The sequence below is a fragment of the Lolium rigidum genome, chromosome 7 (assembly GCF_022539505.1).
Source record: "Lolium rigidum isolate FL_2022 chromosome 7, APGP_CSIRO_Lrig_0.1, whole genome shotgun sequence".
Classification (NCBI taxonomy): Eukaryota; Viridiplantae; Streptophyta; class Magnoliopsida; order Poales; family Poaceae; genus Lolium; species Lolium rigidum.
Window position 1 is genome coordinate 277,522,358 of NC_061514.1, and position 26,979 is coordinate 277,549,336.

Consider the following 26,979-nt stretch of genomic DNA (forward strand, 5'->3'; position numbering starts at 1 on the left):
CTGGTGCTACACACGATGAATCTTCCATGGTAGCATCAACAACATGTATGGTAAGGGCAATGCTGATCTTTGCCCTGAAGATGGACCAGCGGTTCAATGGTGGTGACGGCTTCTGAAGCGAGGGCATAACGTCAAGGTTCTAGTAAACCGGTTGTGAGCTCCTGTTTTCACCATAGGGTGCCCAGGGATGCCCCCAGTTTTTAGTTGGTGCGGTGTTTGTTTCTGTTCTTAGGGCAGAGGCCTGACGATATGTTAATTCACCCATTATCGGGTTTGTAGGTGTTGAGTGGTGGCTTCGGGTTTTGTGATGTATACTCTTGACATTTACTTGTTGAATAAATTCTAAATAAAAGTCGTATGCATCGCTTTGATGCAGAGGCTGGGGCTTCGTCCCCCTTGTCGGAAAAAAAATCGATATAGAAGGCAATGAGTTAACCACACCGATCACGTCATGACTAAGTCAATCAGGTGATCATGGTGCCCCCCTTACCAAAACCATCAATGTTACCATTGTACATTTACACCTATATAAACACGTAACCGATAGGAGAACAACCATCGTTTCCACCACACGAAAACTTACACCATTCAATTTCTTCATAATTGATTTCTTGTACAAATCCCTAGGCCATGCGAACATTCTTCGGTAAACCGTTCTGGTGCCGCAATGGAAATGGACAACGAGTAATCGGAAATGGAAATGCATAGGTTGTAATCGGAAATGGATATCTTTCTGGTGCCATTGTTGGAAAAGTATACCAAACTATAGATCTATTTTGATTTGCTTTACGCTTTGGTTATCTTGATTTTTTTTTGTCTCCATAAAAGTAAAAATTCACCAAAAATATCACCATATATATTTTTTCATCTTCTTATTACTTATTTATTTATTCTTGCTATTATGGCTGCCAGTTCTAGTAACGTTCCTTCGCCTTTGGAGGACGGCAGTGACTGGATTACGGCGTCCTCACTTTGAAGTAGTATGATGAATAAACTTTGCAGGCTTCTTTTGGTTTAGAATTAATGACAGACATGATAGGTCTCCTGTTAAATTTACTAAGGCTATCCTTATCACTTTTACATTGGCATGACTGGTTGGTTTACATTGGCATGGCTGGTTGGTTTAGATGCATGTTAGGTGCCTTCCTTGGAGGCATTTTTTGGGGGGGAGCTTGTCCTGCGTATGTCAGCAACACTATAAAAAGCTTAGTTGGTACTCCGCATAAACGTAGGAAAAGAGGATGAAGTTGTGAGACATTTGTAGAAGTTAGTGAAAAAATAGTGCTATTTCACTTAAGTTGCCTAGCTATGAGAAATCAGATCCCCTCAGATCTTCTTTTCATGGAAAGCTGGATAGATTAAATAATACTAAATTTGTTCGAGTAAGATTGCTACCGTGGAAGATCTTACAAAGAGGAAGTATCAAACTAGTCTCGTCAACTAAAGAATCGGCTATCAGCTGGCTAGCACGTTCAAAGTAGATACATTTCAGCACACTTGCCATTATTTTACGAAGGGCGAGGTTTTGGGTGTGAAATATAATATGTTATCATCTTATGCATTTATATATTTCTTGATCCGAAGCAAACAATTTGACTTAGATGGCACTGTTAATAGTGGCGACGAAAGAGAGGATGTTCTGAGCAGGTGGTCACTGCACACCTCTCGTCTAGGAAGTTAGCAGGTGCATCAAGATCCGCGCTTTTCACATATAAATAACTTCTCTTTTTTGTATTTCTCACACCATATAATATTTGAACTTGAAACTTTGCACTTCATTAAAAAATTGATATAGAGCATAGGAAAAATAATTCAGGATTTTTACGACATTAGAATTATATATATCTGAAGAATTTGTTTTGAATTTCAAATATTCGAAAATTTCAAATTGCTAAATAAAATTCTAGTTGTACTGTATCAGTGACCTGCAGATTTTCATATCCATGCTTTGTGTAGTTTCTAAGATACATAGAAGACAAACAAGACCACCTTGTCAACTACAATTTTTCCACCACAAAAACTTTGATTGGCTAGGTATGAATATCCAATGAAAATCATTGAAATGTCGTTTTGTTTGGGTTTGCGCTCGATGAGCACCGGCGATGACTGGAATTAGGTGCGGGTGAAAATAATTAAGCATCTCGATCCACCAGATAGCTTTTTTATTTTCCTATGACATTTCTAAGTGGATGTGAGTGATACCTTTTGTACATGCTGATGGCTACAGATTAGAACAGGTGATAAAAATCATTAGCGCACCTTTGAATGGGACGTAGCCTCTCTTGACGAGCTGATCGAAGTTGAGGTAGCCCAAGAATCCGCACGCGCTGGGGGTGAAGAAGAGGTAGGCGGAGAGCCCCATCTCCTTGGCCACGTGCACAGCGAACCCCATGGCGCCGTCGGCAACGACGCAGGTCACCGGCGGGACGCCCTCCGTGCGGCCGAGCCGGCTGGACGAGCTCCCCGACGTGGCCCGGGCACGCCCGCCGCGTGGCCTCGCGAGCGCCCAGATGTCCTGCGTGGCGTCTAGCTCGGCACGAGGGAGCCCGTCGGGGATCGTCTCGAACCGGAGGCCGTCGGCGGCGGCGCCCGCGACGGCGCCGGGCCCGCGGGACCGGAGGAGGCGGCCGTGGTTGTGCTCGGTGTGGACGAAGGTGACGTAGAAGCCACGAGCGTGCAGGGCCTTGGCCAGCCGAAGGAACGGGTTCACGTGGCCCTGCGCCGGGTAGGGGATCAGCAGGACGTGCGGCGTTGTGGTCGCCGGCTGCGACGAGGGCGCCATCTCTATGGTCTTGCTTGCTCTCCTATGCTTTGCTTCGGTCAGGTGTAGACGTGTAGTCTAGGCCTCTTCGATCCATCGGTGTGTGAATGCTGACCATAACCTCGTAGACGTTGTCGACGTGACAAGGCGCGCTCGAGTCGCCCCGGTCAAGACGAAAAGATCGAATGGAATCAAGCGCGGGCGGGCTTGCACGGAAACGCCTTTTTTTTCCTCTCTCTCACCTCCGCTCCAGCCCAACACGTCCATTGGAAGCGCCAATGGGAGCAGAGCACAGGGATCGGGCAGCCCATTCATACCCACCCACCTCAACCGTTGGATGTCGACACATCCATCCATCAGACGAAACGAAACCAACAAAACGCAGGCACCCAACCAACCCAGAAACCCTAGCAGAGCTCTTCTCTGTCCCGCTCCTCTCCTCTCCTCCTCACTCCACTCCAAACGCGGCGGCGGCGCCCTGAACAACCAAACCACGGCCAGATCCGGCCGCGTCGTGGCGGGCTCGCTCGCCGGAGCGCGCGTGCATCCATCGCTGCGCGCCGCTCCGTCGACCTTGCCTCGCCGCGTCGCGCCACCGCCCATCACCACGCACGGACCTGGAGATGCCGCCCAAGTTGATCCATCCGGTTACCGCAGCCACCACAAGACGCTGCCCGCCGTCCTCCAACCCCACGTACGGGAAAAACCTCCCCTCTACACTCTCTCCCCAAGCTCACCTAACGAATCAAATCCAACCCAATCAGTCCATCTTGCAAGGCAATAGCCGTAGAGTGGGAACCAGCAAAAAAAACAAAAAACTCGATTTTATTTTTAACCTACTACTGCACACTGGTTTTCTATCCTCCCAGCAGACCTCCATAGATACATTTCATGCGTTTCCTGCTTCTAATTCGGTCTGGGTAGAGTTTTTTCTCACTCAAAATGTTTAGTTTCGCTGCCGGGATTCTATTAATTTTGCTGCGCCAAACTAGTTAGTCCCAACAGCTAGATCGATTGGGATTAATAAGCATAGTACCTAGTGTGCTGATTTCATTTCAGGGATTAAGGGCTCCATTTTAACATGATCTACGAATTTATTTATGCTTCATTACACACTTTATGTTTACTATTCCACTTCATATATTTACAACAACAATTGCCTCCACTTGTCTCCTCAGTTTCCTGCCCCGGTGCTTGTGCTTGTGCTGCTGCTGCTGCTGCTGCTGATGTCCAACCCATCTCCTGACGGCACCAGCGTCTGCGACGCCGAGATGCACATGTTTCCTTCCAATCCGACCGCGACAAGGTCTCTCTTTCTCTCTCAGTTACCACCTTTTTTTCTTTTTTCTTTCAACTGCCAAATGTATATGCTTGCGTGTGGATATATGAGCTTCCATTTCTCTTCACTACAAATCCTGGGATCTACAGGCGTTTCTAGATTCTTGGCACTCACTTGCTTCTCATCTTACTGCTCTATTTGTTTGTCATCACAGATCAGTATGGCGTGTGCCTTGTAGCTGAATAATTGGATGAAAATTCACGAGAGCGACTCGGACAACGCCCCGTAGACAAGAAAATCTCCCTAGTAAGGTGCGCCTGCTGCCTTCTCTGATATTTCGCTGCCGTGAAAGGTTCCAGCAATTGTTGGACCTGACAATTGCTAATTTAGCTTGCTTGGTTGGACTGCGTTTTCTGCTCAGTATCCTGAAGTTACAGCTTTCCTTGATCAACTCTGGTAAAATGGGTGTACGATTTGTTAACGGTAGTTGATGATCTTCTTATACAAGGGCATTACTTAAAAAATCTCCTAGTGTACATGTGCAGGTGTGTAGTTGTTTAGCTTCTGGTGTTTATATATGAGCTCTCGAGCTGCTCCTTAACCATACCTATTACTGTATTGAATTCCTTGCTACTCTAATTGATTGTTTGATCACCTTCTTCGTCATCTTCACATGAGTACTCCATATGCTACTGATTTTACTTGCTCCTCAGTTACCATCTTTTTTCTTTCGACTGTCACATGTATATGCTTGCGTGTATGTATGAGTTTCCATTTTTTGTTCACTACAAATGCTCGGATGACATCTCATCCATATCATCCAAGTGTGTTCTGCTTGCATCATAGTAAATTAAAGGCTTTTCATTAATGAGCCGCTCTAGATTTTCGGCAATTACTTGCTTGTCTTCTAATTTCTCTATTTGTTTGCCATCACAGATCAATATGGAGCGGAGCATGCCTTGTAGATGAATAATTGGCTGCGGGATTCAGGGCAGCGACTCGGACAACGCCGGAGGCAAGAACGACTCGTACTAAGGTGCGTCCTGCAGTCTTCTCTGATAAATTTGTGATATTTGGGCTGCCACACAATTGCTGCTGCAGTGAAAGGTTCCAGCAATTGTTGGACCTGACAATTGCTAATTTATCTTGTGTACTTGTATCGACTCATCAATCTTTTCATCCTGTAATAACTTCAAGTATAAGCTTTCCAGTTTCTTCGACTGGGAGCGCGACAACCATCAGAAGGTCTCTTTCTCTATCAGTTACTATCTTCTCTCTTTGGACTGTGCCATGTTTGCTTGCATATGGAAATGAGCGTCCATTTTTGTTTACTACAAATGCTGTGTTGCAAAGGTGTTCCATCTCCGAGATGTATCCAAGTGCGTTCTGGTTGCATCAGAAATATTCGATATTTTATTTTTCCTACCCATCGAACAAAAAGTTGATTTGATATGATAGTAAATTATTTTTCACACGTAGAGTTCGATACGCCACTCTACTCATTCATGAGACGTTCTAGATTTTCTGCAATTACCTGCTTCTCTTCTAATTGCTCTCTTTCTTTATCGTCATAGATGAATATGCAGCGTGCCTTATAACTGATTAATTGCCTACAGGTTCAGAAGAGCGACTCGGACAACGCCAGAGACAAGAACGACTCGTAGTAAGGTGCATCCTGCTGCCTTCTCTGATAAATTCGTGATTGCTAATTTAGCATGCTTGGTTGGAGTGTTTTGTTTCGGTAACCTGAAGTTGATTGATCTCCTCTGGAATAATTGGTGTATGATTAATTAACAGTAGTTGCTGATCTTCTTATTGAAGGACATCAATTAGAATCTTCTAGTGACGTGTAGTTGTCATGCTTCTAGTATTTATGGTCTTTATATGTGAGCTCTCCAGCAGCTCCTTATCCACGCCAATTATTGTAATTAATTCCTTACTGTTCTAGTTGATTGTTTGATCAAACTTCTTGGTCAAGTTCACATGAGTACTTGATATGCTACTGATTTAACTTGCTGTCCTATATTTGTTTATGCTATTGTTGAGTTCTGAATATGGAGTGTTCCTTACAGGTAAATAATTGGCAGCAGGTTCAGGAGGACTTCCTCCTCTCGGATGCTGGGGACAAAGACGAGTACAATGGCTAGGTGCATCTCGCTGCCTTCAATTTTTTTTTTAAATGTTTTGGCTGCCCATGTACTGCAGTCGTTAGTGATTGCGATTTAGCTTTTTTTTACTGCTCATTTGTGTTCATGCTTCTCTGTGATGATGAAATGCGGCATTTTATTTTTTATTGTAGGGCGAAAACCCTAGCTACCTTAGCATTGCAATTATAAGCATTCCAGTTTATGTTGCACCGGATTTGACTCTCAACTTGTCTCAGGTTACTGTTCCGCTACTTGTGGTGCTGCTGCTGTCCATCGGAGCTCCTGGTGGCGCTTCCAGCCTCCGTGAGGATGAGATGCCCATGTTTTCTTCGACTCAGACTGCGACCACTGTAGGAAGGTCTTTCTCAGTTACTATCTTTTTTCTTTGCACTGTGCCATGTATGCTTGCGTGAAAAAATGAGGTTCCACTTTGTTTACTACAAATGATGGGACGTAAAGGTGTTCCATCTCCGAGACGTATCCAAGTGTGTTCTGGTTGGATCATAATTATTCGATATTTTATTTGTGCTCCCCACTGGGAAAAAAGTTTATTTGATATGATAGTAATTTAGCCTTCACACATAGACTAGAGTTTGATATGCCACTTGGCTTTTCATTCATGAGGCGTGCTATATTTTCTGCAGTTACTTGCTTCTCTTCTAATTACTCTCCCTGATTTTACCTCTCTTTGTTTGTCATCACAGATGAATATGGAGCATGCCTTGTAGCTGAATAATTGGCTCCACGTTCAGGAGATCAAATCGGACTGCCCCTGAGACAAGAATGACTCGTAGTAAGGTGTGTCCCGCTGCCTTCTCTGATAAATTTTTGGTATTTTGGCTGCAACACAAACACAATTGCTGCTACACAGAAAGGTTCCAGCAATCGTTGGACCTGACAATTGCTGATTTAGCTTGCTTGGTTGGAGTGTTTTGTTTCGGTTACCTCAAGTTCATTGATTTCTTCTGGGAAAATGGGTGTATGCTTAATTAACGGTTGTTGATATCGTCTTATAGAAGGAAATTAATTAAAATCTGCTAGTGTTTGTGAAGTGCAGATGTGTAGTTGCTATGCTTCCGGTGTGTATATATGAGCTCTCGAGCAGCTCCTTATCCATACCTATTACTGTAATTAATTCCTTACTATACTAATTGATTGTTCGATCATCTTCTTGGTCAAGTTCACATGAGTACTTGACATGCTACTGATTTTACACGATGTCTTGTATTTGTTTATCCTATTGTTGATTTCTGAATATGGAGCGTGCCTTATACCTGAATAATTGACAGCAGGTTCAGGAGGACTTTCTCCTCTCGGATGCTGGGGACAACAACATGTAGGTGCATCTAGCTGCCTTTCCATAATAATTTTGTGTTGTTTTGGCTGCCCACGTACTGCAGTCGTTACCGGTTACAATTTAGCTTGTTTTTTTTACTGCATTTCGGTTTATGATTCTCTGTGATGATAAAATGTTGCATTTTCGTTTTTGTGTAGGGCGAGAACCCTAGCTACCTTAGTATGGTGGAATAGGCCAAAGCGGCAGCGATGGCAATGATCCACAGCTCCAGTTTCAGGAGAGCGACTTTCTCCACACGACTACGCTGGAGACAAGAACGACTCCTAGTAAGGTGCATCCTGCTGCCTTCTCTGATCAATTTGTGATATTTTTGCTATCACGCCAGACCTGACCATTGCTAATTTACTTTGCTGGGTTGGATTGTTTAGTTGCGGTAACCTGAAGTTTCAACTGTCCTGTGACACTGTCTTATAAAGCGGGTTCTACAACTATGCTGATGGTCTGATTTTAAATAGCTGAGACATGAGATGCTTGTATTTAAGCTTTGCTGGCATATATTGCAATTATAGGGCATATAAATATTGAAGTACATTCTGATTGCTTTTTTCCCCATGTATGTTGCTGCACTTGTGCTTTCAGGTCATATTTCAACTGTCTTATAAAGCATATAAGTATTGAAATATATTCTATATTGCAATTATAGACCAAACAGAATTAATGAGCATCTCTTGTGTGCATAGGTGGCAGTGGCTGCATATCAAATAAACATGCTGATTTTTTTGGTGCTTCTTATGAATCAACATAGCTGACAGCTTGTATTGTTTTCAGGTTCAGAACATACCGGGGTTGAATAGCACCAAGCTGGACGTACCAGGAGGCAGGATTGGAGGGTGGACCAGGACTCCGCTTGTGCTTTCAGGTCTCCGATTTTGCTGCAGCATAGGGCTGCTCTTATGATTCTTCTCTTTTATCCTTTTAAATGTATAATCGTCTGTATGCATAGTCTCTGGAAGTATATACAAGATGGCTCAAACTTGTATATTTCTTGTCTTTTTATGGAAACAACATCTTAACAGTAGCACAAATATTTCTAAACGCATTGATTAAATTAGTAGTATTCAGTTCTAATCATCCTCTTCATTTTTCATCACAGAATTTCTTGCTGCCACTTGTCCTTGGAGCTCCAAAGTAGCCAGGTTCGGGATGACTAACTTCACTAGGACGCCGCTGGGGACAAGAACGACTAGGTGCCTCCTGCCTGCCTTTTACCTTGTAAGAGCACACAAGGTTGAGTATTTGGTTTAGGTGTTCTTGAGTTCATTGATCTCTTTTGGTGAATAAATGGGACTGTTTTTGCTTAGGTTTATGTGCTACATTGGCAAAATTTATCTATCTAGTAAACAAGGATCCAGATACTGATGAAGGTGTAGTAATTTTGTAGATTATAGTCTTAGATTGCTCAATTAATGGCAGCACCTACAGTGATGTCCTCGTGTCATTAATATATGTACAGTCTTTTTTGCTTTATCCCGAGTCAAATGGGTTCAACCGCAAGACAAGGCAGTAGCAAGAGTGTTTCTAGATACATCAACACTTTGAGTTTTCTCTTCTAATTATTCTTTTATTCGTGATTACAGATTTTCTTGCCGCCACCTTTCCTGAATATGGATGGTGCCTTGGAGCTGGAAAATGGTTGTCTGGGCTGGTGCTGCTTAGGCTCTCATACGACGGGCTTAGACTGCTGACCGCCACCACATGGCGGTGAGCCTAGCATCCTCATGGACCTATCCAGTTCCCTTTTGCTGATAAAAGGCTGCACCTTCTCCATTTTCTCTGTGGTGAAATGTAAAACTCTGGCTTGTCTTCTCTCTGTAGAAGGTTGAGGATTGGGTGCAGTGGTGCTGGTAGAGCACACTGCTAGCAGCAGCAATGATGACGCTGTGCATGAAGGTCCAGGAGGGCGCCTTGGTAGAGGACGGGGACTTGCTGCCACTTGGGACAAGAATAAACAATTAGGTGCCTCCTGCTGCCTGCCTTTTACTGATTGATTATTCCCTGGCTGTCTGTTGCGCAATACAATTGTCTGGTTGTGAATTTACCTTGTGATTTGCAGGTTGTGTTGAGTGTTTGGTTTTGGTATACTTAAGTTCATACATTTCGTTTGGTACATAAATGGGACTGTTCCTGCTTAAGTGTATGTGTAAAATTGACGCTAGTAGTTTATCTATCTTGTGAGCGAGAACCTGGATTCTAATTCTGGAGCAAACCATGATGTACATGATAATCCTAGATTCCTTGGTTGGCAGCAGCTACATTTATGCCCTCTTGTCGTGAGTAAATGTACACTGCATACTTGTTTACAAAGGCAGTAGCACTTGTATTTATAGATACATTAACACTTTTAGTGTTCTTCTGTAATTATTCTCTTCATCATCTGTGACCACATAGTTTCTTGCTGCCACTTGTCCTTAATTTGGAGGGTGCCTTAGAGCTTAAAATATGCAGTAGTCGGTTCGGGTTGACTTCCTCCACCCAGACACCATTGGGGCAATAATCTCTGCGAGGTGCCTCCCGCTGCCTTCTCTAAAAAAATCATGGTAGCTGTTTGGTTGATGCTCTTGGAAGTATGCTTAGTTTCCTGAAACTGAGTCCTAATAAAATGATGGTGATATCACATGCATATTGACTAGACGCACTGACATCTGCTTGTTGTTGATTCGAACATGCTTCTTTACCTCTCATTATTTTGCCTGGAAGTTTTCTTATGCAATGTGGATGGTACTACTGCCAATGAAAGTTGACTGAAAAGCAATCTCGATTTTTTTTGACTGAAAAGTTCTTTATTTGGCAGCCTGATAGTTACAAGTACCATTTGGTTTATTTAAGTAGTTGACATGAAGTTTGTCATCCTTTTTGCAAATAGTGGCGATAAGATATCATGGATTGTTTGTATTTAAGTTTATATACATTTCTTGTCCTTTTATACAATGGTGTTTGCTGGCTAGCTTTTTCGTTGCATTAATTTCTTTATGTAGAAATAACCCTGATGCGTATGTATAAATCTGGCAGCTTATAGCTTTATAAAGTGGTACTATTGGTTTCTCTTTCTCTTTTGATGCCTCTCTATTTTCGTTTGCCTTTTATTTTGGTATGCCAAGTATCTATTTTGGCTGGGCTGATTGATTCCACATTGTGGGCTGATTGATTCCACATTGTGGGCTTGATGATTGGAATGAAATGGCCTTATTTCCATGTGGCTGGGCTGGCTTATGAAATTCGATTTATTTTGGAATCTTGGCATAACATGGTTTAGTTGGATTCCAACATAAAAAGTAAACCTCAATCTATTTTCAAGCGTTGCCTTTGTGTAATCTGGAGGGCAATTTTAGTTTAGAGGGGTCAATGGTTGTTTACTTTGTTGCTGGCTAAACCTTGACCGAATTTCTTGTCTGTGTTTTTTATGGCTTTCAGGTGAGGAAGAAAAGACCAAGTACTTCATCCATGCAGTTCTGTACCAGTAGAGGTCAAGTCCCAAGTTAATCTACCCTCTCGACATCAAGAAGTAGGCTGAAAGGAGAGGACGTCAGAGTTGGGCGAAGGCAGCAACGCCATTGGTTCGAGGCTGGAGTTGGTTGAGGCCCACTTGGAGAAGCGGTGCGAGTCAGCCATCGTGCTGGTGCTCAAATACGAGAGCACTAACAAGGTACTGGGTTTATAGTTATGCTCATTTGGTCATGTGGTATTATTCTATCAATTGAGGTGGCCACTTTGTTGTGATTTTGATGATTTGTGCGTTTATGGTAATTGTTATTCCATTCATGGTGTCCTTTTCGATTCCTACAAGTATTTGTCCTTACTCTGTCATGTTCTATAAACTGGCCATCGAACCATGATGCCAATCATCTTGTTTTCTATAAGTTCACATGAACTGGCCATCAAACCATGCTTCTGGTGATGCATGTGGTGTTTTGTAGGATCTATAATTGCCACTATTTTGCGTTTCTTAGTCTCCCGGTTTCTGCCACATGATAATGTGTTCATATTTTCTTTCAGGGCGTTTTTGATGCCCACAAGGTGGTGGTGGAGCAGTTCGCGTGGGAGGGAGTGTAGGGAAAGGAAGGAGTTCCCGGTGGAGGTGTAGATGCAGATGGTGCTCACCTACCCAAACCTTGTCAGCCTGGTTGGGATGAGAGGTTGCTGTGTGAGAGTACTTGCAGTTCCGCATCCAGGAGAGACATCTTTTTTGGTTAGTTCTTCTCACAAGTCAGACTTGCTGTTTATTCTAGTTCATATGTCTGCAATGCAGTTCGGTTATGGAGTTGATATGAATCTATCTCTGCTTTACCAGGTTAAATATCCATGTTGAAATGTTTTTGCTTTTCCTGTACCTTATTCCTGTGATAGCCATTTGTACCAGTAACACGTTTTTTCGCATAAAGAGCTCAGCTTTGTGAAGTTTTTTTCTCTTTTCTTTCATTGTAAACATATATTTGTGTAGAAAATGAAAGGGGAAAAGAAATGTGAGCTCAGTATGACATAATAGAAAATGATGACATAATATGGAATGGATGGCGAAATCTACAACATACGAAATGATGACATTATTTAGTTTTGAGATGTTGGTCTAAGCTTTGCTGCTATTTAGTTCTGAATGCCATTATTGAATGACTTGTATTTACTGCAGTCTTATAACATAATTATCATTGTCGCACATTCCTAGAAAATCTTGTATGTTTGTTGAGTAATTGTTTTGTGTGATGTAGGTGGAGGTGAACATTTCTTGGTCTGTTTCCGTGAAGGTGATGGCTGGACTAGCCGAGCTTCCACTTAAAGAAGTGGTAGTCGCAGGGACCTGGTGCATGTAGTGGCAGACTGCTGTAGCGCTTCCGAAGGGGTATACATCCAACCAACTGTTGTGTCCGTTTTGGTTGATACTACCAAATCCTGCTGGCGGGATGGTGCGTCTCCATGCAATGAGATATGTGTTATCATTATTACTGAGTGACGAAATCAATTCTTTAGATTGAACTTGTTATGTTTGCCCGTTCTATGATTTCCCTACATGAATATATCTAAGGTCTACCATGAGTATCGATGGTGTGTTGCACAGGGAACAACAAGCGCATTTTCTTTGGAGTGACCATGACATGAATTCTGTATGTTTTTTTTTTCTTTTCATTCCAGCATGTTTTTACTTGCCCAAAGTTCTTATGACGATTGAATGACTTGTATTTACTGCAGTATTATATCATAGTTATTATTTTCGCACATTGATGTTCATGCCTGGCCTATCCTAGCGAGTCTTGTATGTTTGTTGAGTAATTGTTTAATGTGACCTAGCAAGTCTTGTATGTTTGTCGAGTAATTGTTTCATGTGATGTATGTAGAGTTGAACCATTCTTGGTCTGTGTTTCATGCAGGTGATGGTCGGACAAGCCGAGCTTCAAGAAGCAGTGGTAGTCGCTGGGACCTGGTACATGGAGCGGTAGACTGCTGTGGCGCTTCCAAATGGGAAGAAGTCTAGCTACTGTGTCCATTTTGGTTGATACTACCGAATCGTGCTGGAGGACGCAAAATTAAAATTTTATGCATGCGTGCCTATCTGGTCCGCGACCAGAGAAGCATAGGGCGGTGATGGGTGAAGAGAATGGTAGCTAGGGCTTGATGCTAGCTTGGTCCGTTTGTAGCTCTGGAATTGCATTACTTTATGGATTTAGCTAAGCTGCTGTTAGTTGTCTCATGAGGCTTGTGCTTCAGCCTTGGGCTGAGTTGGGTTGTTGGCGAGAGGATGTCTGGGGATGGTTGTAATCATGGGCAGTGAGTTAATGAAATGTATATGCTGCTGCTCATATCTATACAATATTTGTGGTCTCATTTCGCTCACTTTGACATGTAATACTCTTGGATTTTATCACGGGTTTTTGTATAAGCTGAATGGTATTTTTACTGTCTATTGGTCTCAGTTAGCTCACCTTTTATCAGAGACATGTTTCATCATTTTATTTTGGCAGCTTATATCTTGTGATGCTCCATAGCGCTTCATATGGTTGTCAACATAGCGATTCGTATGGTTATCTACTCTCAAAACTAAATTAATATTTCCCGAAATAGTGACAAGTGAAATAAAAACTGATGGAGGAGCACATTTGTCTTGCATGTTAAGGTGCTTATGATTTTGGGGCAAAGTGCGACGAATATATAATACGTATATTGCAAAGTAAAAAATATTATGTTATGATAAATAAAAATGTGTCTGAATGAGAGAGAAAAGCACAGTAAAAGTGATAAAAGGTCACTCTTTTGCTCTGGCAGATGCCATGACCTGCGGTTCCTTGCCTAGCTAGCTAGAGGTGACTCCGTCATCAATCCTGTCTAGCTAGCTGCCATGCCAGGTCACCAATCCATGGCACATTTCATCTTAGCCTTTCATCCTTGCTAGTCGTTTCCATGGCACATTTCATCTCAGCCATACATCAGTGCTAGCTGTTTCTATGACACATTCTATCTCAGCCACGCATCTATGGTAGCTGCTCCCAACAAACACCTATCTGCTCTCCTTCAACCTTCTCTGCTCTCCTTTAACCTTCTCTCTATAAATACTGGAGGCAGTGGCGGAGCGTGATGGTAAAACTAGGTGGGGCCAAATTCATCACCCCATAATTTAGCCCGGGCCAAAATAGCAATATGTAAACATATTTTATTTTTTTATGGACCAAAATTGCTGTTTAAAAGGAAAGTTATGTATGGAAGACTGGGCCACAACCCTGGATGGCCTCCAAGACGCGCCGCCCCTGACTGGAGGGGTAGAACGACCGCGTGCGGCTTGCGCGTGCGACCGACTTAGACTTTGACGAGGACGAGGACGAGGACGAGGATGAGGATGAGGGCGAGAAGAAGAGAGGAGAGTAGGCCGCCGTGATTCGTTATTATCTCCGCCGCCGCCTCCCATGGTGAAGAATGCTGCATCGTACTGCTTACTGAGTGTACTTGATTAAGTGAATTGTGCGCTTTCATAAAATTTGTACGTGTTCATCCCGATCTGGACGACCGGGAGCAGCGCCGGCTGCGACTACTACATCAACCACGCGCGCACGCGCATCACGAGGTGCGCGCCATGGCACGCTCACATGGAACTTCATGGACCCATACATCGTTCCGCGTGACGACAACATCGACCACCAGAGTACAACATCCCGCGCCGGGCGATCACCGAGCCAATATAGCGATCTTCACCGACACTGCACCGAGCCGACCTACAATGAGCCAAACCACGACACAAGTTGTATGACTACATCGTGCGGCGAGCTAAGATCTCTTTCGGGCACATGCATGCGAAGCGGCATTAATATCATCCACACGCAGGCTCGTGTGGAACACTACTTCGCCGACTTCTTCGATGCAGCATGTCATCGTCATCATCGTCGCGAGAAGGGAGACCTTCAAGCGAGATATCATCGCCGACATGCATCCTGCTTTGACATCACCCACACATCATCACCAAAGTCGACATGACTCATGGGCATGGTCTTTATCAACAAAACCACCTCGTCAACACGCCACCGCTGCTACATCATCCACTAGAATGGGCACACACCATGTAAGGCGACACGATATCGATGACGTCATCGACAACGTTCGATGTAGAGCAACTACATCAACACTACAACCACACACACGGTTCTGGCAAAACTGTTGTGGGCTCAGTGGTTTCCTCCAGTCTGGCAAAATTGGTGGTCTCATCTACAACTGCATCCTCTGACATCTGCAAGATGCTCCCGGAACACACCCTTTAACATCCGCAAGGTGCCTCTTCCACGACTACAGCTCCGTCCAAAAAAGAACCATGCAATTCTTGCACCTCCGGCGATTGCAGCTACACTGACTACAGAGAGTACTACATCCACCATGACTACCTCGACCGCAGCTAGTACGTCCCCGCTACCTCGACGTCGACATCAGGCTACATCTACAACGACACATCGACAACAACTTTAGTCCACATTGTGTGCGTCATCACTTGCATCAATAACACTACCGACGTGACTGCAGGGAGAAAAGATAAAAGACACGAAAGGCACCGAAAAGGGACGCAACTTAGATGAGTTTAAATTAAGGAGAAATGTTAGGAAAGTATCATTGACAAATAAATGTGCATCGATTGTGTCAATCATAGCAGGCACAAATCGATATAGAAGGCATCACTGAGCAATGATTGTTAGCTGACTAGTGCTGCTTCGGGGGAAACCCTAGATTCTGGTCTTCAAGACCGGACGATGGTGGCAATCCAGTGTCGTTTTGTCTCCTGGGAGCATCGTTTGTGGAGCAGCGCTGGATGTTAGAGGCTGAAGGAGGAGATGTCAAGTCATGCTTAGTTGACAGGTGTGATGCTTAGTCATGCTTGTTAGCCAGGTGCTAGACACGATCAATCTTCCATGGTGGCATCAACAACATGTATGGTAAGGGCTATGCTGATCTTTGCCCTGAAGATGGATCAGCGGTTCAATGGTGGTGACGGCTTCTGAAGCGAGGGCATAAGGTGCTCATCAAGGTTCTACTAAACCGGTTGTGAGCTCCTGTTTTCGCCATAGGGTGCCCAGGGATGCCCCCCGGTTCTTAGTTGGTGCGGTGTTTGTTTCTGTTCTTAGGGCAGAGGCCCTGACGATATGTACACATATTTGCATTGAGATTCTACAAAACATTAAATATGATGATACTATGATACTATGCATTGTGAGGTTAGTATCATAAACTAGTATCATGTGCATGATACTAGTGTATGATACTTCCCATTGTGACTAGTCGAATAAACTTTGCAGGCTTCTTTTGGTTTAGAATTAATGACAGACATGATAGGTCTCCTGTTAAATTTACTAAGGCTATCCTTATCACTTTTTACATTGGCATGACTGGTTGGTTTACATTGGCATGACTGGTTGGTTTAGATGCATGTTAGGTGCGTTCCTTGGAGGCATTTTTTTGGGGGAGCTTGTCCTGCGTATGTCAGCAACACTATAAAAAGCTTAGTTGGTACTCCGCATAAAAGTAGGAAAAGAGGATGAAGTTGTGAGACATTTGTAGAAGTTTGTGAAAAAATAGTGCTATTTCACTTAAGTTGCCTAGCTATGAGAAATCAAATCCCCTCAGATCTTCTTTTCATGGAAAGCTGGATAGATTAAATAATACTAAATTTGTTCGAGTAGATTGCTACCGTGGAAGATCTTACGAAGAGGAAGTATCAAACTAGTCTCGTCAATTAAAGAATCGGCTATCAGCTGGCTAGCACGTTCAAAGTAGATACATTTCAGCACACTTGCCATTATTTTACGAAGGGCGAGGTTTTGGGTGTGAAATATAATATGTTATCATCTTATGCATTTATATATTTCTTGATCCGAAGCAAACAATTTGACTTAGATGGCACTGTTAATAGTGGCGACGAAAGAGAGGATGTTCTGAGCAGGTGGTCACTGCACACCTCTCGTCTAGGAAGTTAGCAGGTGCATCAAGATCGGCGCTTTTCACATACAAATAACTTCTCTTTTTTGTATCTCTCACACCATATAATATTTGAACTTGAAACTTTGCACTTCATTAAAAAAATTGATATAGAGCATAGGAAAAATAATTCAGGATTTTTACGACATTAGAATTATATATATCTGAAGAATTTGTTTTGAATTTCAAATATTCGAAAATTTCAAATTGCTAAATAAAATTCTAGTTGTACTGTATCAGTGACCTGCAGATTTTCATATCCATGCTTTGTGTAGTTTCTAAGATACATAAAAGACAAACAAGACCACCTTGTCAACTACAATTTTCCCACCACAAAAACTTTGATTGGCTAGGTATGAATATCCAATGAAAATCATTGAAATGTCGTTTTGTTTGGGTTTGCGCTCGATGAGCACCGGCGATGACTGGAATTAGGTGCGGGTGAAAATAATTAAGCATCTCGATCCACCAGATAGGTTTTCTTTAAATTTTTTTTTCCTATGACTTTTCTAAAGTGGATGTGAGTGATATCTTTGCTACATGCTGATGGCTACAGATTAGAACAGGTGATAAAAATCATTAGCGTACCTTTGAATGGGACGTAGCCTCTCTTCACGAGCTGATCGAAGTTGAGGTAGCCCAAGAATCCGCACGCGCTGGGGGTGAAGAAGAGGTAGGCGGAGAGCCCCATCTCCTTGGCCACGTGCACAGCGAACCCCATGGCGCCGTCGGCAACGACGCAGGTCACCGGCGGGACGCCCTCCGTGCGGCCGAGCCGCTGGACGAGCTCCCTGACGTGGCCTGGGCACGCCCGCCGCGTGGCCTCGCAGAGCGCCCAGATGTCCTGCGTGGCGTCGAGCTCGGCACGAGGGAGCCCGTCGGGGATCGTCTCGAACCGGAGGCCGGCGGCGGCGGCGCCCGCGGCCGGCGCCGGGCCCGCGGGACCGGAGGGAGGCGGCCGTGGTTGTGCTCGGTGTGGACGAAGGTGACGTAGAAGCCACGCGCGTGCAGGGCCTTGGCCAGCCGAAGGAACGGGTTCACGTGGCCCTGCGCCGGGTAGGGGATCAGCAGGACGTGCGGCGTTGTGGTCGCCGGCTGCGACGAGGGTGCCATCTCTATGGTCTTGCTTGCTTCGGTCAGGTGTAGACGTGTAGTCTAGGCTGTGTATCCACTAGTGGAAAACAGGGTTTTTATGGAAACCTTTTATCACGGGTGCGTCTGGAGCCGCGACAAATGGTCTGGTCACGTCGTCTTGAAACTCTTTGGAGCGGTCCGGGCCTTTTGTCGCGGGCCGTACAACGACCCGCGACAAAAAAGGTCTGAGGCTTGGCGCCGCTTGCTGGCACTCCTTTTGTCGCGGGTCGTGTTATGGCCCGCGACAAAAGGATCGGGCCTATATATACACACAGCCAGCCCCTCCACCTCCCTACATTTTTTTCCTTGGTGCTGAAAGGTGGAGGTTTATGCTAGCTCTTTTTTTTTTCATGTGCACAAGAGGTGTTTGATGAAATGTTTTTGTGAGGGGTGCCACTTGATTTTATTTGATAAGATTTCTCCTCTTTTTGATCCTAAAAGGTTAGCAACTATTTTCTCATATACATAGTCCGTATAATACTAATTTTAGCAAGGTGATTGCATCTGATAAATAATTGTACATGTAGATGAGTCATCCATGGATGTACGGTAACCGATGTGCTCCCGCTTTCAGAGAGGGCGTGAAATCTTTCCTGCTTGTGACCGAGGCCAACAAGTCGAAGCAAGGTTTTATGTGTTGCCCATCTCTGAAATGTAAGAATGAGAAGGATTACTCTTGCTCAAGAGACATTAAGAGCCACCTGCTTCGGTTTGGATTCATGTCCAGCTATAATGTTTGGACCAAGCACGGAGAAGAAGGGGTTATGATGGAAGACGGCGATGAAGAAAAAGATACCAATGACCAGTACCGATCTATGTTATCTGAATACGATGATACCGCAATGGAAGACAATGAAGAAGACGGAGGTGAAGAGCGGGCACCAGATGATCCCGTTGATGATGATCTTCATCGGGTCATTTCTGATGCAAGGAGAGACCGTGTCACAGATAAGGAGAGGTTGCAGTTCGACAAGATGTTAGAGGACCACCACAAATTGTTGTACCTAGGTTGTGAAGATGGGCAGAGAAAGCTGGGTAGCGTATTGGAATTGCTCAAATGGAAGGCAGAGGCCGGTGTGACTGACTCGGGATTTGAAAAATTGCTGATAATATTAAAGAAGCTGCTTCCAAGAAATAACGAATTGCACCGCGGTACGTATGAAGCAAAGAAGCTTGTCTGCCCTCTAGGATTAGATGTGCGAGAAGATACATGCATGCATTAATGACTCGTATCCTCTACCGCGGTGAGAAGTACGAGAATTTGAATAAATGTCCGATATGCGGTGCATTGCGGTATAAGATCAGAAAAGATGACCCTGGTGATGTTGAGGGCGAGCCACCCAGGAAGAGGGTTCCTGCGGAGGTGATGTGGTATGCTCCCATAATACCACGGTTGAAACATTTGTTCAGAAACAAAGAGCATACCAAGTTATTGCGATGGCACATGGAAGAACGTAAGAAAGACACGATGTTGAGGCACCCCGCTGATGGTCGGCAGTGGAGAAACATCGGGAGAGATTTCCCGGATTTTGCATGTGAGGCAAGGAACTTATGGTTTGGTCTAAGTATAGATGGCATGAATCCTTTTGGGGAGCAGATCTGCAGTCACAGCACCTGGCCCGTGACTGTATGTATCTACAACCTTCCTTCTTTGTTGTGCATGAAGCGGAAGTTCATTATGATGCCAGTGCTTATCCAAGGCCCAAAGCAACCCAGCAACGACATTGATGTGTACCTAAGGCCATTAGTTGATGAAATTTTAGAGTTGTGGGCCGAACCAGGTGTATGTGTGTGAGGTGAGCACACCGAGCAAGAATTTGACCTACGAGCGTTGCTATTCGTAACCATCAATGATTGGCCTGCTCTTAGTAAAATTTCAGGACAGACGAACAAGGGATAAATTGCATGCACACACTGTTTAGATGAGACTGAAAGTAAATATTTGGGAAAAAGTAGGAAAAATGTGTACCCGTACAATCGTCGTTTTCTTCCGCGCAGGCATGCCTTAAGGAAAAGAGGCAAGCATTTCAATGGCGAGGAAGAACACCGTCCGAAGCCTGTCCCCAGTAGTGGTGATGATGTATTTGACATGGTCAAGGATTTAAATGTTATCTTTGGAAAGGGTCCGAGCGATCGACTCGTTCGAAAGACGCTGACGGACACGCGCCCATGTGGAAGAAGAAATCTATTTTTTGGGAGCTCGAATATTGGAAAGTCCTGAAAGTCCGATCTGCAATCGACGTGATGCACCTGACCAAGAATCTTTGTGTGAATATTCTAGGTTTTCTGGGCGTGTATGGGAAGACAAAAGATACAACAGAAGCACGGGAGGACCAGGAACTTCATAAAGGACGAGACGGCAATCATCCAGGGCAGTTTGAAGGGCCTGCCAGCTACGCTCTTACCAAACAAGAGAAGGAGATCTTTTTTGAAGCCCTATACAGTATCAAGGTTCCGTCTGGTTTCCCGTAGAATATAAATGGAATAGTAAATATGAAGGAGAAAAAAATTCCAGAACCTAAAGTCCCATGACTGCCACGTTCTTATGACACAATTTCTTCCGGTTGCATTGAGGGGACTTCTACCAGAAAATGTTCGACTAGCCATTGTGAAGATATGTGCATTCCTGAACGCACTTTCTCAGAAGGTAATGGATCCAGAAACTTTGTCAGGGTTACATGTTGATGTGGTCGAATGTCTTGTCAGCTTCGAGTTGTTGTTCCCACCATCCTTCTTCAATATTATGACGCACCTCCTCGTTCACCTAGTTGAAGAGATTAGAATTCCCGGTCCTGTATTTCTACACAATATGTTCCCCTTCGAGAGGTTCATGGGAGTCTTAAAGAATATGTTCATAACCGCGCTAGGCCAGAAGGAAGTATCTCAAAGGGCTACGGAACAGAGGAGGTCATTGAGTTTTGTGTTGACTTTCTTCCTGACCTTAAGCCAATTGGTGTTCCTGAATCTCGGTATGAGGGGAGACTGACCGGAAAAGGCACACTAGGAAGGAAAGCAACGGTGTGCAGGGACAAGCTTTCTTTCAATCAAGCACACTATACATTTCTATACAATTCCAGCTTGGTGGCTCCGTACATCGAGAAACACAAGAATGTTGTACGAGAAATAAACCCGGGCCAGCCCAAATCCTTGATTACACGTCAACACATGAATACCTTTAGCAATTGGTTGCAAAGACATCTCATGAGTGACACCACTGTTGGAGAGCAGCTGTACTTATTGGCCAGGTTACCATCTTCAAACATATGTACATTCCAAGGGTACGAGATAAATGGGAATACATTTTACACGATCGCCCAAGATAAAAAGAGCACCAACCAAAACAGTGGTGTCCGCTTCGATGCAAAAGACGAGAATGGGCAGACCACCACATATTATGGGTACATAGAAGAGATATGGGAACTTGAATATGGACCCACTTTTAAGGTCCCTTTGTTTCGGTGCAAATGAGTGAAGCTCAGCGGTGTACATGTAGACGATAAGTACGGTATGACAACAGTGGATCTCAACAATCTTGCATACATGGACGAGCCATTCGTCCTAGCCAACGAGGTGGCTCAAGTTTTCTACGTGAAGGACATGTCTAGCAAATCGAGAAAAATAAATCAACAAAAGAATACATCAACCGAGGAGCTAAAGCGTCACATAGTTCTTTCGGGGAAAAGAAACATCGTGGGAGTGGATGACAAGACAGACATGTCAGAAGATTATAATAACGTTAAAGAAATTCCGCCCTTCACGGTGAAAATTGACCCAAACATCTTGCTAAATGATGAAGATTCTCCATGGCTACGGTGTAGAAGAAAACCACAACACTAGATGGCGATGTGTTGGCGATATTTAAACCTGTAATGTAATAATGTATTCTTAATATATTTAAACCTGTAATGTAATAATGTATTCTAAATATGGAGTCTTTCACGGGCTTGCAGGGAAATTTTTCCGAGGCACAGCTTCCGAAGATGCCGTAGGACGTGTGCACCAATGACATCTTCGAGAAGCTGTGTCACGGGAGATTTCCCAACTCTTTCCCCAATACTGTTAGAGGAGATGGAGTCTTTCATGGGCTTGCAGGGAAATTTTTCCGAGGCGCCGCTTCCGAAGATGTCGTAGGGCGTGTGCACCAACGACATCTTCGAGAAGCTGCGCCACGGGAGATTTCCCAACCCTTTCCTCCATCCATGGGGATGAAATTCTCCCTACCTGCTTGTTGATCTGCTTCCCAAGTCGTATCGGTGTTCCTTTTATAGGCATGGCGCCGCTTCTGCTTTGTCTTGTTCCTCCGACAGGGTGTCGTGCGCTACATGCTTTATCTCATCGAGCAGTGCGTCCACCCCCGGGTCCTTATCCTCCCGATAGCTTTAGTCCCGGTTGCACCCACCAGCCGGGACTAATGGTTGTCCGCACTTCCTTACATATCCATCCGGGACTAATCCTCCCCAAGTAAGCCCCCCCCCCCCCCCAGATAAGGCAAACACCAGATAAGCCTTCCCCAGATCAAGCCTCCTATCTTTTATCCAGGTTTGAGCCCCCACCGGGATCAAAGTTTCCGGAACCACTGCGTTCCCCGCCTATTTTCTTCCCGCTCTTTCCACCGCTTCCCGCCTCCGTCTTCCTGCCATTTTTCACTATATATATGTAGGCTTGGCCTCCATTTCCATATCACATCTAAACTCATATCTGCAAACCTCTCATCACTCTCTCACATGGCTTCCATCGTATCTCTTACCCCTCGGGAGGCGGAGGCGCTTTGCGCCTCGAACTACCCCTGCCCGCCGGGCTACCGCGTCCCCACCGGCTGGATGCTGGGCGTCAGAGGCGTAACGGTCCCTCCTGTCCCTCTAGGTGTGGCACGCCAGATGGACATCACGAATCACTACTAATTCGAGCTCACGCCAGAGCAGCGGAGGAATCCATAGTGGCATCCCGACTACAGCCCGACTTGGGACGGCTTCTTCATCAATCGGCGCGAGAGTGCGCTTGCCAGACACGAGGAGGACGGCCCGCCTCCTTCGAACTTTAACGAGGTCGGCCGTCGGCTGTGGTGGCGCGGCCAGACTCTCCAGAGTGCCATGGCCTGCCGTGGCCCCCGCCTGCGCTACCCTCAGTCCCAGTCCACGCGTGCTCACCCGCCGAGGTTCGACTACCGCGACCCCGATGCCAGCGACGACTGATACGTCTCCAACGTATCTATAATTTCTTATGTTCCATGCTAGTTTTATGACAATACCTACATGTTTTATTCACACTTTATAATGTTTTTATGCATTTTCTGGGACTAACCTATTAACAAGATGCCACAGTGCAAGTTCCTGTTTTCTGTTGTTTTTGATTTCAGAAAAGTTGTTTTACAAATATTCTCGGAATTGGACAAAACAAAAGCCCACGGCACTATTTTCCACGGAGTGTTCCAGAAGATCGAAGAGGAGTCGAGGAAGGCCAGCAGGGGGCCCTCCCCATATGGCGGTGCGGGGGGCCCACTGTCGCGCTGAGACGTGGGGAGGGAGCCCCCTGGCTCCCCCGACGCTGCCCCTTCGCCTATTTATTCCTTCGTCCCCGAAAACCCTAGTACCGAGAGCCAAAATACCAGAATAGTTCCAGAGACGTCGCCGCCGTCAACCCTAACTCGGGGGGTTCAGAAGATCTCCTCCGGCACCCTGCCGGAGAGGGGAATCATCACCGGGAGGGCTCTACATCACCATGCCCGCCTCCGGACCGATGCGTGAGTAGTTCATCCTTGGACTACGGGTCCATAGCGATAGCTAGATGGTTGTCTTCTCCTATTGTGCCATCATGTTTAGATCTTGTGAGCTTCCTATCATGATCAAAATCATCTATTTGTAATGCTACATGTTGTGTTTGTTGGGATCCGATGAATATGGAATACTATGTAAAGTTGATCATTGATCTATCATATATGTGTTGTTTATGATCTTGCATGCTCTCCATTGCTAGTAGAGGCTCTGGCCAAGTTGATACTTGTAACTCCTAGAGGGGGTATTTATGCTAGATAGTGGGTTCATGTCTCCATTGAATCTGGGGGAGTGACAACAACCCCTAAGGTTGTGGATGTGTTGTTGCCACTAGGGATAAAACATCAATGCTTTGTCTAAGGATATTTGTATTGTTTACATTACGCACGGTACTTAATGCAATTGTCTGTTGCTTGCAACTTAATACTGGAAGGGGTGCGGATGCTAACCCGAAGGTGGACTTTTTAGGCATAGATGCATAATGGATGGCGGTCTATGTTCTTTGTCGCAATGCCCTAAGTAAATCTCATAGTAGTAATCATGATATGTATGTGCACTGTTATGCCCTCTCTATTTGTCAATTGCCCAACTATAATTTGTTTACCCAACATGTTATTTATCTTATTGGAGAGACACCACTAGTGAACTGTGGACCCCGGTCCATTCTTTTACATCTGAAATACAACCTACTGCAATCATTGTTCTCTTTTGTTTTCTGCAAACAAACATCATTTTCCACACCATACATTTAATCCTTTGTTTTCAACAAGCCGGTGAGATTGACAACCTCACTGTTAAGTTGGGGCAAAGTAGTTTGATTGTGTTGTGCAGGTTCCACGTTGGCACCGGAATCCCTGGTGTTGCGCCGCATTACACTTCTTCACCAACAACCTTCACATGATCTTCATCTCCTACTGGTTCGATAACCTTGGTTTCTTACTGAGGGAAAACTCGCTGTTGTACTCATCATACCTTCCTCTTGGGGTTCCCAACGGACGTGTGTTTTACCGTCACAAGCAGCTACTTTTCTGGCGCCGTTGCCGGGGAGGTCAATACACGCTGCAAGGGGAGTCTCTCACACCCAATCTCTTTACTTTGTTTATTGTCTTGCTTTATTTTATTTTCTGTCTTGTTTGCTTTCTTTATATCAAAAACACAAAAACATTAGTTACTTGTTTTACTTTATTTAATTCGGTTTTGCTTTATTTATTTTTATTATTGCTAAAATGAGTACTCCTGAGAACACTAAGTTGTGTGACTTCACTAGCACAAATAATAATGATTTCATATGCACTCCTATTGCTCCACCTTCTTCTACAGCATAATTTTATGAAATTAAACCTGCTTTACTAAATCTTGTTATGAGAGAGTAATTTTCTAGTGTTAGTACTGATGATGCTGCTGCCCATCTTAATAATTTTGTTGAACTTTGTGAAATGCAAAAGTATAAGGATATAGATGGGGATATTATAAAACTGAAATTGTTTCCTTTCTCCTTGAGAGGAAGAGCTAAAGATTGGTTGCTATCTTTGCCTAAAAATAGTATTAGTTCATGGACTAAATGTAAAGATGCTTTCATTGGAAAATATTATCCTTCTGCTAAAATTATATCTTTGAGAAGTAGCATTATGAATTTTAAGCAATTGGATAATGAACATGTTGCCCAAGCATGGGAGAGAATGAAATCTTTGGTAAAGAATTGCCCTACCCATGGACTAACTACTTGGATGATCATCCAAACCTTTTATACATGATTAAATTTTTCTTCAAGGAACCTATTGGATTCAGCTGCTGGAGGTACTTTTATGTCCATCACTTTGGGTGCTGCAACAAAGCTTCTTGATGATATGATGATCAACTACTGCAGAATGGCACACTGAAAGGACTCCTCAAGGTAAGAAGGTAAATTCTGTTGAAGAAACCTCTTCTTTGAGTGATAAGATTGATGTTATTATGTCTATGCTTGTTAATGGTAAATCTCATGTTGATCCTAATAATCTTCTTTTAGCTTCATTGGTTGCCCAAGAAGAGCATGTTGATGTGAACTTCATTAAAAATAATAATTTCAACAACAATGCTTATAGGAATAATTCTGGTAACAACTATAGGCCATATCCTTCTAATAGTGGTAATGGTTATGGTAATTCTTATGGTAATTCTTACAACAATAGTAGGAGTGTACCCTCTGATCTTGAAGTCATGCTTAAACAATTTATTAATACACAAACTGCTTGCTTTTAACAAATCTGTTGAGGAAAAGTTTGGTAAAATTGATGTTCTTGCTTCTAAGGTTGATAGTCTTGCTCTTGATGTTGATCTTTTGAAACTGAAACTTATGCCTAATGAAGTTAAAGATACTAAGTCATTTGCTACAGCAAATGCTATCCAAGTTCGAATTAATGACAATACTAGAATGACGGCTGAATTGCATGTTAGGTGGGAAAGAGAAGAAAAACTTTCTAAAGAGAATAATATAGCTAGAGTTTGGACTATTACCACCACTAGTAATGTTGATGCTTCACATGTTGCTAAACCTCCTACTATCAATGGTAAAATAATTGGTGTTGGCTGTTGGAGATATGCCCAAGAGGCAATAATAAAAGTAGTTATTATATATCTTTATGTTTATGATAAATGTTTATATACCATGCTATAATTGTATTAACCGAAACATTAGTACATGTGTGATATGTAGACAACAAGAAGTCCCTAGTATGCCTCTTAAACTAGCTTGTTGATTAATGGATGATTAGTTTCATAATCATGAACATTGGATGTTATTAATAACAAGGTTATATCATTATATGAATGATGTAATGGACACACCCATTTAAGCGTAGCATAAGATCTCGTCATTAAGTTATTTGCTATAAGCTTTCGATACATAGTTACCTAGTCCTTATGACCATGAGATCATGTAAATCACTTATACCGGAAAGGTACTTTGATTACACCAAACGCCCTTTGCGTAAATGGGTGGTTATAAAGGTGGGATTAAGTATCCGGAAAGTATGAGTTGAGGCATATGGATCAACGAGTGGGATTTATCCATCCCGATGACGGATAGATATACTCCGGGCCCTCTCGGTGAAATG

General features: G+C 43.9%; 1 long non-coding RNA gene and 2 pseudogenes across 10 annotated transcripts; 1 reads left to right on the plus strand and 2 right to left on the minus strand.

The window, feature by feature from the left end:
• Positions 1–2,782, minus strand: part of LOC124672808 — a 47,987-nt pseudogene extending 45,205 nt beyond the window's left edge.
• A 569-nt stretch (positions 2,783–3,351) lies between these two features.
• LOC124677587 lies at positions 3,352–13,462 on the plus strand. Of its 10 annotated transcripts, XR_006994130.1 has the most exons (19): positions 3,356–3,455; positions 3,940–4,067; positions 4,255–4,351; positions 4,977–5,076; positions 5,252–5,285; positions 5,657–5,708; positions 6,113–6,187; positions 6,424–6,545; positions 6,892–6,985; positions 7,480–7,523; positions 7,682–7,815; positions 8,313–8,403; positions 8,638–8,756; positions 9,122–9,245; positions 9,360–9,500; positions 10,956–11,187; positions 11,538–11,730; positions 12,248–12,640; positions 12,905–13,462. It is a non-coding gene; the product is annotated as an uncharacterized LOC124677587 (long non-coding RNA). The 10 variants fall into 10 exon arrangements; XR_006994135.1 differs by lacking the exon at positions 5,252–5,285 and having other exon boundaries at positions 7,477–7,523; XR_006994134.1 differs by lacking the exon at positions 5,252–5,285 and having other exon boundaries at positions 7,480–7,527.
• Positions 13,463–14,690: 1,228 nt separating this feature from the next.
• LOC124672809 lies at positions 14,691–18,092 on the minus strand (annotated as a pseudogene).
• Between the last annotated feature and the right edge of the window lie 8,887 nt (positions 18,093–26,979).